Source organism: Myxocyprinus asiaticus, chromosome 34 (assembly GCF_019703515.2).
Source record: "Myxocyprinus asiaticus isolate MX2 ecotype Aquarium Trade chromosome 34, UBuf_Myxa_2, whole genome shotgun sequence".
Classification (NCBI taxonomy): domain Eukaryota; kingdom Metazoa; phylum Chordata; class Actinopteri; order Cypriniformes; family Catostomidae; genus Myxocyprinus; species Myxocyprinus asiaticus.
Genome location: NC_059377.1, coordinates 26,873,001 through 26,885,937, shown reverse-complemented (window position 1 = coordinate 26,885,937; position 12,937 = coordinate 26,873,001). Strand labels below are relative to the sequence as shown.

Sequence of the window (12,937 nt, the reverse complement as noted above, 5' to 3'; positions counted from 1 at the left end):
TCACCGTGAGCCAATTTGAGAACCTGTTGGTCATCTTAAAGGGATAGTTCACCCAAAAATACAAATTCTCTCATCATTTATTTACCCTCATCCCATCTCAGATGTGTATGACTTTCTTTCATTGCTGAACACAAACGAAGATATTTAGAAGAATATTTCTGCTCTGTAGGTTTTTACAGTGCAAGTAAATGGTGACCAGATCTTTCAAGCTCCAAAATTCACATAAAGGCAACATAAAAGTAATCCAAGAATCCAGTGGTTAGCCTAAATCTATATCTTCAGAAGTGATATGATAGGTGTGGGTGAGAAACAAACCAATATTTAAAGGTGCTGCAAGCGATTTTTTTCATGGAAAGGTATGCAAAAAAATCCTACTCCCTGAAAGATATCACTGAAATACCTGCCCTGAGATATCACACCAATCACTGTGACAGTTATAATCTCTGTAAAAAGTAAAATAAAGTGTCCGCAGAACATATTTATTCTGTAGCCAATCAGACGGCATCTCAGGCGCTTTCTGCCCGTCAATCATTTTGGGCGTTCTCATAGTGTTGTCATTGCAGCAAATTACTAATGCTTAATGCTATACTCTGATTTATAATTGGTCAGCTAAGGAAGATATTTAGCTACTGTTGTGTTTGACAAGCATGGAAACGTGTCGGTTTCAACGTTGTCGGTGCAGTGTTTTGGAAAGAGAGGCCTTGGCTAAATCAACGGCTCAGTGTTGTGTAAGTTAGAAAGGCTAAAATTGCTTACAGCACCTTTAAGGCCTTTTTTTTTACAATAAATCTCCACTTTCACTCTCACTTTCAAAATGTGAAAGAATGTGAAAGTGAATATTTATAAAAGAAGAAAAAAAGGACTTAAATATTGATCTGTTTCTCACCCACACCTATCATATCACTCCTGAAGATATATATTTAACCACTGGAGTCTTATGGATTACTTTTATGCTGAATTTATGGAGCTTGAAAGATCTGGTCACCATCCACTTGCATTGTTTGGACCTACAGAGCTGAAATATTCTTCTAAAAATCTTTGTGTTCAGCAGAAGAAAGTCATACACATCTGGAATGACATGTGGGTGGGTAAATTATGTGAGAATTTTTATTTTTGGGTGAACTATCCCTTTAAGAAGAACGGATTATGGCATTTTCTGAGAAAAAAAAAAATCACATGAAAACAAAAAACATTCAATGAGATTAAGTTAAAAAACATTTGGACTCAGATATGACCATGCAATACAACATGAACAATTATCCTACTAATTTCACCAGCTACAAAACAAAATTGGCTGTTATTGTTAAGGTGTAAGATAATGCACATTTAACACAAATGCTCACGTTGACGTTAAAAACATGCATCCTTAATTTTTCCCTTTAAAATGTTTTGCGTTTTCTCACAAATTGGTTTTGAAAGCAGGGCAGACAAATGGACATTAGAGTCCAGTTACACGCGCCCGGCATCACGGACGTGAATTATAAGGTTGCGCATTTGACAGAGGACAGATAGGGACGATCAGAGGCCGGCATGTGAATAAGACAAGGAACCACGCAGGTGTACAGATCCGGGCTGGCCAGCTGTCAATGCAGGCCTTCTTTACACCAGCTTAAACACAGTAGCTGTAACGCTTTGGTTAAATGGATTCAGTAGGCAAATCCTGCAGGGTGTTCAGTGCAAACACATGCAGAGTTAAGATTGCAATTTGGCTGAGAGACGAACTGACAAAATAACAACAACAAATGTATGTCAGAGATGGGACATCTTTAAATTCAAATGCAGTCTGCAAAATCATATCATTTGTACGAATCATTCAATTTATTATATTAATATATTTCGCTGTTTAAATTATGCTGAAAATTGTTCATGCCAATTCAGAATTTTAAATATGAAAAAATTTACTTTTAAATAAACTACTCCATCACGCGCAGACACACAATGGATTCGTAATCCAAAAAAAGAGATTAAAAATGTCACAAAATTGGTCGACGGTGTTGTTTTTTTAAGATTGCGTGATTAAGGCAAGTATTCGGTAATTATCGGGGGATAACCGAAGGACATGTTGCTAACAGCTGCTTAGTGTTGGTTCCTACTGGATATGAAATAACTTACGAATAAGCGAACATCATCGCGCGACACGCTCGGTATTCATCAATAAATAATACTCATTGACTACCAAAGTAAGACTGATATCACTCACCTGCTCAGTGTCAGTCAGACTGCTGTTGCACGAAATGACATCAGACCCTTACTGTAGAACCTGTTATCATCTCGATCTGGGTCAGTAATCTCTCGCAATTACACCTTCACACGGAAACAGACAAATGCACACTACGGACTACATGATATTTCCGCCCCGCACACCAGGTCGTCATGTTTAAAGTCTAGAGTTAGAGCACAGAATAGAACAGAAAGCAACATGTACACACCGTTTAGTAGAAATTAAGAAAATATTAGGCTATCCCGAGCGTTTTAATAATATTATGAATTATGCAAAGGATGAAGCAGTGAGAATGCAACTCCAAAAATTGGCTTCAACATTCGCCTAACGTCACTTCCGATTTTAATTTCTCAGTCTAACAGAGAAAAAAAATACAAAACTTAGAATTAAGTTTATATTAAAGGTTTAAAATTAAAATTTTGGTATATATTTAGAAATGTATTTGAATTTATCTACATTTAGGTTTATATTTAACAATTATTTGTATATATTTATTAAAGTATATAGGCTACTATAAAACTGTATATATATATATATATATATATATATATATATATATATATATATATATATATATATATATATATATAATTTTATTTTAGTGATTCCAATTGTTTTATTTACTTATTTATTTATCTTTGCATAAAATCAATGTGTGTTACCACATCTTCTCAGCACCTGGTAACTATAATTGTGTCTACTTGTATCATCTCCGGGTGAGAAATGTAGGCCTTATTATGTGACTAATAGATATGAAACAATGCTAAATCAGACCTTTTTTAAATCAGAATTATTTTGTTATTATTATTATTATTATTTGCATTCTATATGGAGAGAATACATTCACTTGCTATATAAATAATAACACCAGAGAGCGCTGTTGTTTTATTTACTTGACATGATTTTGGTTCAACAATTCTTTCTAGTCATATAGAACACTTCCTCATAAGGAAGCAGTCACTGTCTCCTATTTTACAGCAACTACACTTTGAAGTACAGAGACAGAAATGTGGCATGTATAATCTATTATTGGCGAGTTGTTTCTATGTATGTATGTGCATGTACTGTATGTATTGTGGGAAGATGCATAATGTTCATGAGCTTTTTTTTAAATCAGCATCAATATTTTAGGTTAAATTGTACTGGAATGTATAAGGGGGAAAGTGTATACTTTAATACCTTTTATAGTTTTTTAAAAGTTTTAAATTCATATATATATATATATATAGTGCTCAAAAGTGTACACACCCTTGAATGTTTGGCCTTGTTACAGACACACAAGGTGACACACACAGGTTTAAATGGCAGTTAAATTGCAGTTAGTGTCTGTGTATAAATAGTCAATGAGTTTGTTAGCTCTCACATGGATGCACTGGGCAGGCTAGATACTGAGCCATGGGGAGCAGAAAAGAACTGTCAAAAGACCTGCGTAACAAGGTAATGGAACTTTATAAAGCTGGAAAAGGATATAAAAAGATATCCAAAGCATTGAAAATGCCAGTCAGTACTGTTCAATCACTTATTAAGAAATGGAAAATTCAGGGATCTCTTGATACCAAGCCATGGTCAGGTAGACCAAAAAAGATTTCAGCCACAACTGCCAGAAGAATTGTTTGGGATACAAAGAAAAACCCACAGGTAACCTCAGGAGAAATACAGGCTGCTCTGGACAAAGATGGTGTAGTTGTTTCATGTGTGGAATTTGTGTGGATTTGCACACACAAAGTCCTTAGACATGTGTACACACACACACACACACACACACACACACACACACACACACACACACACACAGCGTGTGTTGAGAGACCTTTTGTGTATCGTCTTTCCATGTACACTCTTTGAGGAATAGTTCAAGATCTTCTTATCATATTATGTTGTGTTTGAGCTCATTTGAATTGGGATAGTCTGCTGTAAGTTACGAAGTGTTATTGTCTGTGTTATATGTATGTTTCAGGGAGTAATAAGGAAAAACGTGACAAAAAGGCACTCCTGTTTATTATATTTATGTGTGTCAGTGGGAATTTCATATACTAATACTCACTGCAGTTTGGCCTCTGAGTGAAAAAAAATTTACTCATTGCATTTTACTAATTGAGACCTTTCTAACGACATATAACACATGGCAATCTAATCTTTTTTTTATTTTATTTTTTATTACCAACTCTGAATATAATCGTTGTGATAACAAATTTGCAAATTATGAGAAAAAATAAGCATTATTTAAGAATAGGTAGGATCAGCTACTATTTATGGATTGTAAAGTCCAGATTCTAAGGGATCTAATGCAATTTTTTGGAATAATATATAAAATATGAGAGATTTATTAACAATCTTAGTGGGCCAGTTATTTTTCACTGGGAACTCAAAAGGTGTTAACACAATCTAACACAACACAAGGGTTAAATTGAGCATCACATCACAGGACAACTCATAAACTTTTCAAAAATATTTTGTCAACTACCCATGTACTTTATGTCTGTTATTCTTTCAAACTTTATAGCTAAAACACAGGCATCTTCTGGAAACCTAGACAGGAAGCTGACAGAATGCTGCATGTCCTGGGGAAACATCTGGGTACTCAGACATGAATAGGATGAGGTGGGGGTGGGCGAGGGCGAGGGCTATCACTGATGCCATATCATACCTTTGCTTGCTTAAGAGGATTTACGAACCTTTGGTATCTAGACACTTTGAAGGAGCGATACCACATCATCAATGTCAGGGGTCAGAACAGGGCTACAGCAATCCAGACAGACATACAGCAATCTATATCAGCGTATCTAACATCAAAACAACCCTTAAGCCATCGGTGTATTTAACAGTACAGGTCTCTCAAGTGAATTCATCTGTTTACTACCACTAACTACCTAAACTCTCTCTGTCACTTGAAGATACATGGACCAGATCAGCAAGCATTGTGGATCAATTGTTGCAACAGGAGTATGTTTGCTTAGACTGTGAAAAGAACAAAGGAAGAGATTTTAGCATGTAACAGGACAGGGTACAGTATCTGAACAGTGACACTAGTTAAAACAATGGTTCAAACACTGCAGGTTTTTCTGATCACAATATTACTTTTAAAGGTGCTATAAGAGATTTCAGCCATCTTGTTAACTTCTATTGATAGACCACCCCATCTTCTCAACCACACGCTTTCTCTCCAAAAAGCCAGACCTCCGTAGATATGTCAGCAAACTTGGACTCTTAAAAAGCAGAGGCAGAAGAAGTTCTCTGATTGGCTAAAAAAAAATGTGGGCAGCTCCCCTGTCTCTTTTTTGCTGTTTACAGAGCCTAGGGCTGTCACAAACACAGGTGTGACCTTTCAGGACAGCCATTTCAGTGATATCACATAGTAGGGACATTTTATGTGTGGTATTCTAAAACAAATCACTTACAGTACGAGTCAAACCTGCTTTAGTCCACTGTTTTAGTCCACCCAAGCTTATTGTTTTAACAAATATCATTGCTACACTCAGTGCTGGGTAGTAACAGATTATATGCAATCTGTATTATGTAATCAGATTACAAAAATAAGTACTTGTGATTACATTATATTACATTTTAATATACTTGTAATCAGATTAAAGTAACTTTATTATGGATTACATGATTACATTTTAATCAGGCAAAGTCAGTAATTTGTTCATAATTTATTGTTCCCTTTCATTTTTCTTCTTTAAAATTTTAAAATTAAAAATTTTCTAAACCAGCCTACATCTGATATATGTTTGGTAAATCTTGAATTCTGAATTAAAGTCTGAAATTGCAAACAAATACCTGATACTAGTCACCAGCCATAAATAAACTGAAGACGAATTGCAGTCCAAACATAAATGCCGATCCGACTGCACTAGTGCGGTAAAGTTTTTTATTTTAGGGAATTGCTTTTGTACTTGGCTTCAGAAATGTAAATGCATGTTCTTTGCTTTTTAGTGATGTTAATTCGCAAAAATATAACTAATATAATCTTATCTGTTAACACACTGACGTTTGTAATACCAAAATTGCTGGAGAAAGAACATTTTAAGTTAGTTTTTTATTTCACTCAGAAAACGACAACACACACACACACACACAAAACATAAGAATGATCATATTTTGATCCATTAAGTAAGTTTTCTTTAATGCATTTAAGCAACATTGTTAAAATGGTACGAGTTTATCCAACTCAAATGCATGTGACATCAAATAAACAAGAACTAGTTCAGACGTAATCCAAAAGTAATCCAAAATCAATCAGTTTAGAATACTTTAAAACGTAATCAAGAAATTACATTGCTGACTACAATATTAGTCATTTACATTTATTTATTTAGCATTTAGTCATGTAATTTGTAATCAGTACCAGATTACAATTCAGAAGTAATCTACCCAGCACTGGCTGCACTTACATACATCAAACATCAATGAGCTCTCAAAACTGGTCACAAACTTGTTATATATAAAATAGTGAGATTATTTTAAACTTCTGTAACAGCAATTTAGTGTCACATAGTATCAAATATTGTGAAAAGTTGGTGCAGTAAACTATATCAGTATGTTATCTTTTGTCACTTTGCCTATATTTTATGACTTGATTGAAAAAATTAAAATTCAGTCTTGTCATTATAAACAAAATACTCACAAAACAAAACTCCACTAGACAATCAGTTCATTTCAGTGTGCCTCACATTTTTTTTTACTTATTCATAAAATGCAAAAATAATTAGGGTTAGTGTCTAGACTATGAAATAACTGAAATGAGTTTCATTCTTATGTCATTCAAATACTATACTGTCTGCTTATGCAACTTAGTCATGTTGACAGCATTTGATTGTTATCAAATGCATTAACTTGATTTGATAGGACAATATTGGCCTGTCCAGTGAAGTCAAATCACATTTCTGTGTACATGATTAACTCTGATACTTATGTAAATTATCTACATATATAATTTTCACACATGTTGCAAAGTACCAGTTAAACTTGCACCGATTAAACATCTACTAATCATTCATGCTCTTCAACTTCCATTTCTGAATCATTAGTGGAATTTAGGCTCATATAACGAGATTGTAGACGCGATTTCAAGATAGCAAACTGGTTTGTGTTTCTTTTCTTTTCTATGTGCTTGGGTTGGGTGGGTGGGCATGGACTGGAGCATGAGCTAATAAAATATGATACAATGCAATGTAGCCTAAGGTGTACACCATTACTGGAGGAGTTGAGGCATTAAACTGTTATTGGCTCCATAGCTTCAGGGAGTTGACATTTAATGTGAAAAATATGCTACTTTTCAGGTTTCAACAGCATCAAAATCCTCACATCACACAACACCTGAGCTTATCAAGGGTGTAACAGAAATGTGTAATGCTCACACACGCATGCACGCACAAACAAAATAATTATAGAAAAACAAAACAAACGCATGACACATGAACAGACAAAATTATAATTTACTTAAATAAATGGCTATAATGTGACTGATGCAATAGTTTTGGCAAGTAACCTGACAAATTACATAACAACCACTCACAAAAAAAAAAAAAAGTATGTTTCAAACACGACAAGCATAAAACATCAGATTCACTCATCATGGCATAAGCACACATGAGTAAAAGCCTAATGATAACCCACGCAAAACATCAAGGCAGACTATGCAAAACCACTGCTTTTAAAGAAAGCAAGTTGGTTTGTATGGTGTTGGTTTGATATGTGTGTTTAAATGCAGCAGAGAAGAGAGAGCTGCCTTGTGTCACATGATACACAGGTGTGATATTACAGCAGGAGAGAAGAATTGTGGGTGAGACTTCTCAGTGGAATCTGCCAAACAGCAAAAGGACAGTGTGTTATGAAGAACAGAGTGCTCTTTAAAGAATTTGGATGGCCATACAGATCACTTTGGCATGCAGTCACTTGTCTGCAAACTTCAAGGTTGCAAAACAAACGTGATCTCAAACATACTTTAAACATATTCTATCTTGTTCACTCACAATAAAACCTTTAGCTGAAAGGCATAAATTTGTCTTATAAAGAAAATGCCCCTCGGCTCAATGTAGACTGTTTGAGAAATGTTTTCCTGAATGTTTTTTTTTTTTAAAGGTAATTTTGCTTGAAAACATTTTCATTGCAAATATACAGTATCTCTATAGCATGCAAGAAGTGTTGGTTCTTTGTCCTCCTACTTGTTTATGGGCCTGTGTGTATACTTCTGAGACACATGTGAGTCACAGGCAGGTATGTGAGTGAATGAGTAATGGCTATATTGTATATTCACATACAATGGCTATCTTGGCTGTTTGCAGAAGACATATTTGTGGTAAATTACAAATAATGATTTTTTTTTGTGATGCGATTTGAGTGACATCATGTGAATGTGTACAAAATGGCGAGCTTATGTACACAGCATAAAAGGTAAGTATGCTGCTGTGAATGTGCTTATGAGGAATGACTGTGCCATAGGTGTGGTGAGTGAGTGTCTCTCAGTTGCTGGCACATTCTTCAGGAGGCCGCACCCTTTCTCACACCCTCCCTTACCTGAGCGGTTGCTAAGTAAAACAACACAAGTATACGCACACACACAAACACAAACACACACACACATCCTTACAAACATTCATAATCAAACACACAATCATAAGCATGAAGAAGGAAATTTTTGCAATTTTGTGTGAACAGGAGGGGGAAAAATCTTCAGTTCAAAGAAAGTTTCCCATGGTATGGGTGAATGTCTGACAGTCTGTGGATGTGTTTAAACCTTTTCCTTTTAAGGGTGGGGCAAAATGTCTTTAGACTTACTCCACCCACGTGCATTTGTGCACCTGCTTATACAAATTGCAGTTAAATGACCAATAATTACAAACTCAAGTATGTAAGCTACTTTTTACAAAAGAGCTTGCACAGCAAATGGTGCTTTGATCACTTCAAAAGAAATAACATATTAACTATATTAACTAGTAATATAAATGCATTAAGTGTATGCATTTATATATATATATATATATATATATATATATATATATATATATATATATATATATATATATATATATATATGCACTGCAACACGTGTTATAATGTGGACTTTAGAGACAAAATAGGGAAATAATGTAAACAGGAAGTGTTAAAATATTAAATATTAAAGGTGCTATATGAAAGATTGAAAACAAGCATTTGAAATGGGTACTGCAGTCCAAATTCAAAATATTGGAGAGTTGTCTGCCCCGCCCAAGACTCTAAGCTCATGCGGATTGCCAGAATGTTGACACACAAATTAGCCAACTCAGCATCCCTTTTAAAGGATTTCTGGGCTTTAAGCTGTCTCCATCTTCCAAAGGCATCTCCAGTATTTATCCTTGTTTTACTACGCCTCTGGTCATGGTGGTTTTTAGATGGATGGCGAGGCTTTTTAGGTTGGGTGGAATCTGTTATCTCTGATCCAGTTCGTTTGCTGGCTTCCATGGCTGCAGCACGCACTGTTGTTTGCCTGTAAACTTGTTCAAATCTGGCAACCCAGTGGTGTCGAAATACTTTTGGGAAATCGGCAGTGGGCGGGATCACACAGGCCAAAACATAAACAGAAATTCCGGCCCGGAATGGAAACTTCAAAATAGAACATACTGACTGTAACATTGTTATCGGAGAAGCCAGTATTTCAACTTAGCATGTTTCTTAATTCTCTAATGACATATAATGGTCATTTTATGATTTAGTACAGTAAAAATATTACATTTAGAACCTTTCATGAATAATTTATTATAAATGCTGCTTTTGCCATCAGCAGCATTTATACGGTATATACACTCACTGAGCATTTTATTATAAACAATATGGTCCTAATAAAGTTCCCAATGTGGTCTTCAAGGTTTGATGTGTTGTGCATTCTGAGATGCTATTCTGCTCACTACAATTATACAGAGTGGTTATCTGAGATACCATAGCCTTTCTGTCAGCTTGAACCAGTCTGGCCATTCTCTGTTGACCTCTCTCATCAACAAGGTGTTTCTGTCCACAGAACTGCCACTCACTGGATGTTTTTTGTTTTTGGCACCATTCTGTGTAAACTCTAGAGACTGTTGTGTGTGGAAATCCAGGGAGATCTGCAGTTACAGAAATACTCAGACCAGCCCGTTTGGTACCAACAATCATGCCACGATTGAAATCACTGAGATCAAATTTTTTCCCCATTCTGATGGTTGAAGCTCCTGACCTCCTGATTTTATACATTGCACTGCTGCCACACGATTGGCTGATTGGATAATCGCATGAATAAGTAGGTGTACAGGTGTACCTAATAAAGTGGACAGTGGGTGTATATATACATATATACAGTGTTGGGTTACTCAAAATATTATTCCATTACAAAAAATTACTTCTCTAAAAAATTTAATATGATTACTTTACCAATTACTCAATGGGAAAAGTAATCATATTACAAATTACTTTGCTTTTATGTTACTTTATGAAACCATTTTCAAGGAAAAGTTTTTGTTTTTCCGATCAATGATTTCAAAATAATGTCTATTTTTCCTCCTCCTTCACTGTCATTGTCCCATCAGCTGTCACAGAAACACAAACAGAGGTAGGCCAACATATGAGTGTTTTAAATGGTTTCTATCCACCTTATTTTACAACCTTGAATGTGGACCACTTCTACCGGAAGAACCACTTCTACCACTTCTATAACAAGTTTGTGACCAGTTTTAAGAGCTCATTGATTTTTGATGTACGTAAGTGCAGCCAGTGCTGGGTAGATTACGTCTGAATTGTAATCTGGTACTGATTACAAATTACATGACTAAATGCTAAGTAAATAAATGTAAACTTCCAGCTATTTTAGCGATACAAAAATACTATATTATGCTGCTTTATATTACAGGCTGGCAATATATGTCATCATATTATTATCATTAATTATGATTTTCATAAACTCATTGGTTTTGAACGCATATAGTTTTACCGTATATCGCATTTTGCCATCGTTTTATCACACTGTTGCACAGGCAGAATGAATGAGAGATCAGGTGCTGACAGGACAGTCCTCCATGCCGTCTGACATGTCTCCACAAAATTTACATAACCAGCAGAGAGAAGAAAGCTGCTGGGAAAATGCTGCTTTAACTTTGGACCAAAACTGCATCTTGTTTCATCTTGGTAAATTAATAAACGCATTTTACTCTCCGTTCTTGTCAGAGAGCATTCTCTCTTTCTTAGCAGTGTATAGTAAACAGACACGCAGATCAGCATTCAGCATGGCTTATGAAACATCACCTTTGGAAATAAACAAATAAAAACATCATTGGAGGTTATACAGGTACATATAAATGGAGGTTTACATGGAGAAAAGAAACATAGCATCGTCATGTTCTCGGTAGAGTATGAAGAAGATTTTATTACCATCTCTTCAATACAACAACACAGCAACAAGTGAGCCATTTACTTTTTTACTGTGAATGCTGATGTTAGAAAATTATCCGACATTAGGCCATCATTCTGCTGTACATCCTGTGGTTGTGTGATAGTTTATAAACTTATATCACTAAATTCTGGTATTATTATCCTTCTATTTATTTGTATTGCAGTCAATAACAGCTGAACTTTAACACATTTGCCGGAAATGCAGCTGCTGCTTACTTCTGCGTTGCAAAATAAGGTGGATATAAACAATATTATTTTAGAAATGTGTTTCCCAAGTGATGTACTTTAAAGTAATTAACTTTGAAAGTCACTACGTATAATCTGAGTACATTAATTTAAAATGTAATGCATTACACTACTTTTTTTATCTGAAAAAGTAATTACAGTAATTACACTCAGATTACATATATATATATATGTATATACACTACCGGTCAAAAGTTTTGAAACACTTGACTGAAATGTTTCTCATGATCTTTAAAATCTTTTGATCTGAAGGTGTATGCTTAAATGTTTGAAATTAGTTTTGTAGACAAAAATATAATTGTGCCACCATATTAATTTATTTCATTATAAAACTACAATTTAATAATAAAAAAAGTTTTGGAAATTGACGACTTGGACCAATTAATAAAGAAAAGCAGCCAATAAGTGCCCAACATGGGAACTCCTTCAGTACTGTTTATAAAGCATCTCAGAGTGATACCTCAAGAAGTTGGTTGAGAAAATGTCAAGAGTACATGTCTGCAAATTCTAGGCAAAGGGCGACTACTTTGAAGATGCTAAAATATAACACAGTTTTGATTTATTTTGGATTTTGTTTAATTCCCATAGTTCCATTTATGTTATTCCATAGTTTTGATGACTTTACTATTATTCTAAAATGTGGAAAAAAATAAAATAAAATAATTAATAATAATAATAATAATAATAATATTATATATATATATATATATCAACTTAGCAGTGTGATCTGGGTGTGCCTTTGTCCTCTGAGTAACAATCCACCATCTGTCTGTACTGAAAGAGGAAGAGTGGGGTAATCTGGGATATGGAGTGCTATCGTGACACTCTACAGGGCAAATTTGTACGTTTTGGCGGTTATGCAAACTGACTCTAACAACTAATAAGACTGCTCCAGAAATAGTTTCTTCTATACATCTCAGGCGGTTTTATAACTTTGTGGTTTAAAGATTTTTATTTTTTTTTAATAGGAATTGTCTTCAGAAGGTGAGCGGTGACGCTGGGGATAGTTGGGAGGAGTTACACAACTGAAATTCAAAGAGGTTGAACCATTCTTCCCGAACGGAGCGATGT

At 34.9% G+C, this 12,937-nt stretch overlaps 1 protein-coding gene across 4 annotated transcripts in view; it reads right to left on the bottom strand.

Moving 5' to 3' along the window:
• Window positions 1-2,536, bottom strand: part of kiaa0319l (KIAA0319-like ortholog) — a 41,628-nt gene extending 39,092 nt beyond the window's left edge. For 3 of the 4 annotated variants that reach the window (XM_051671390.1, XM_051671394.1, XM_051671392.1), the window contains exon 1: window positions 2,201-2,535. The gene's annotated coding sequence lies outside the window, so the exon portion shown is untranslated. Of the gene's footprint in view, window positions 1-2,200 lie in introns of all 4 variants that reach the window. The other variant, XM_051671395.1, reaches the window with a different exon arrangement.
• Between the last annotated feature and the right edge of the window lie 10,401 nt (window positions 2,537-12,937).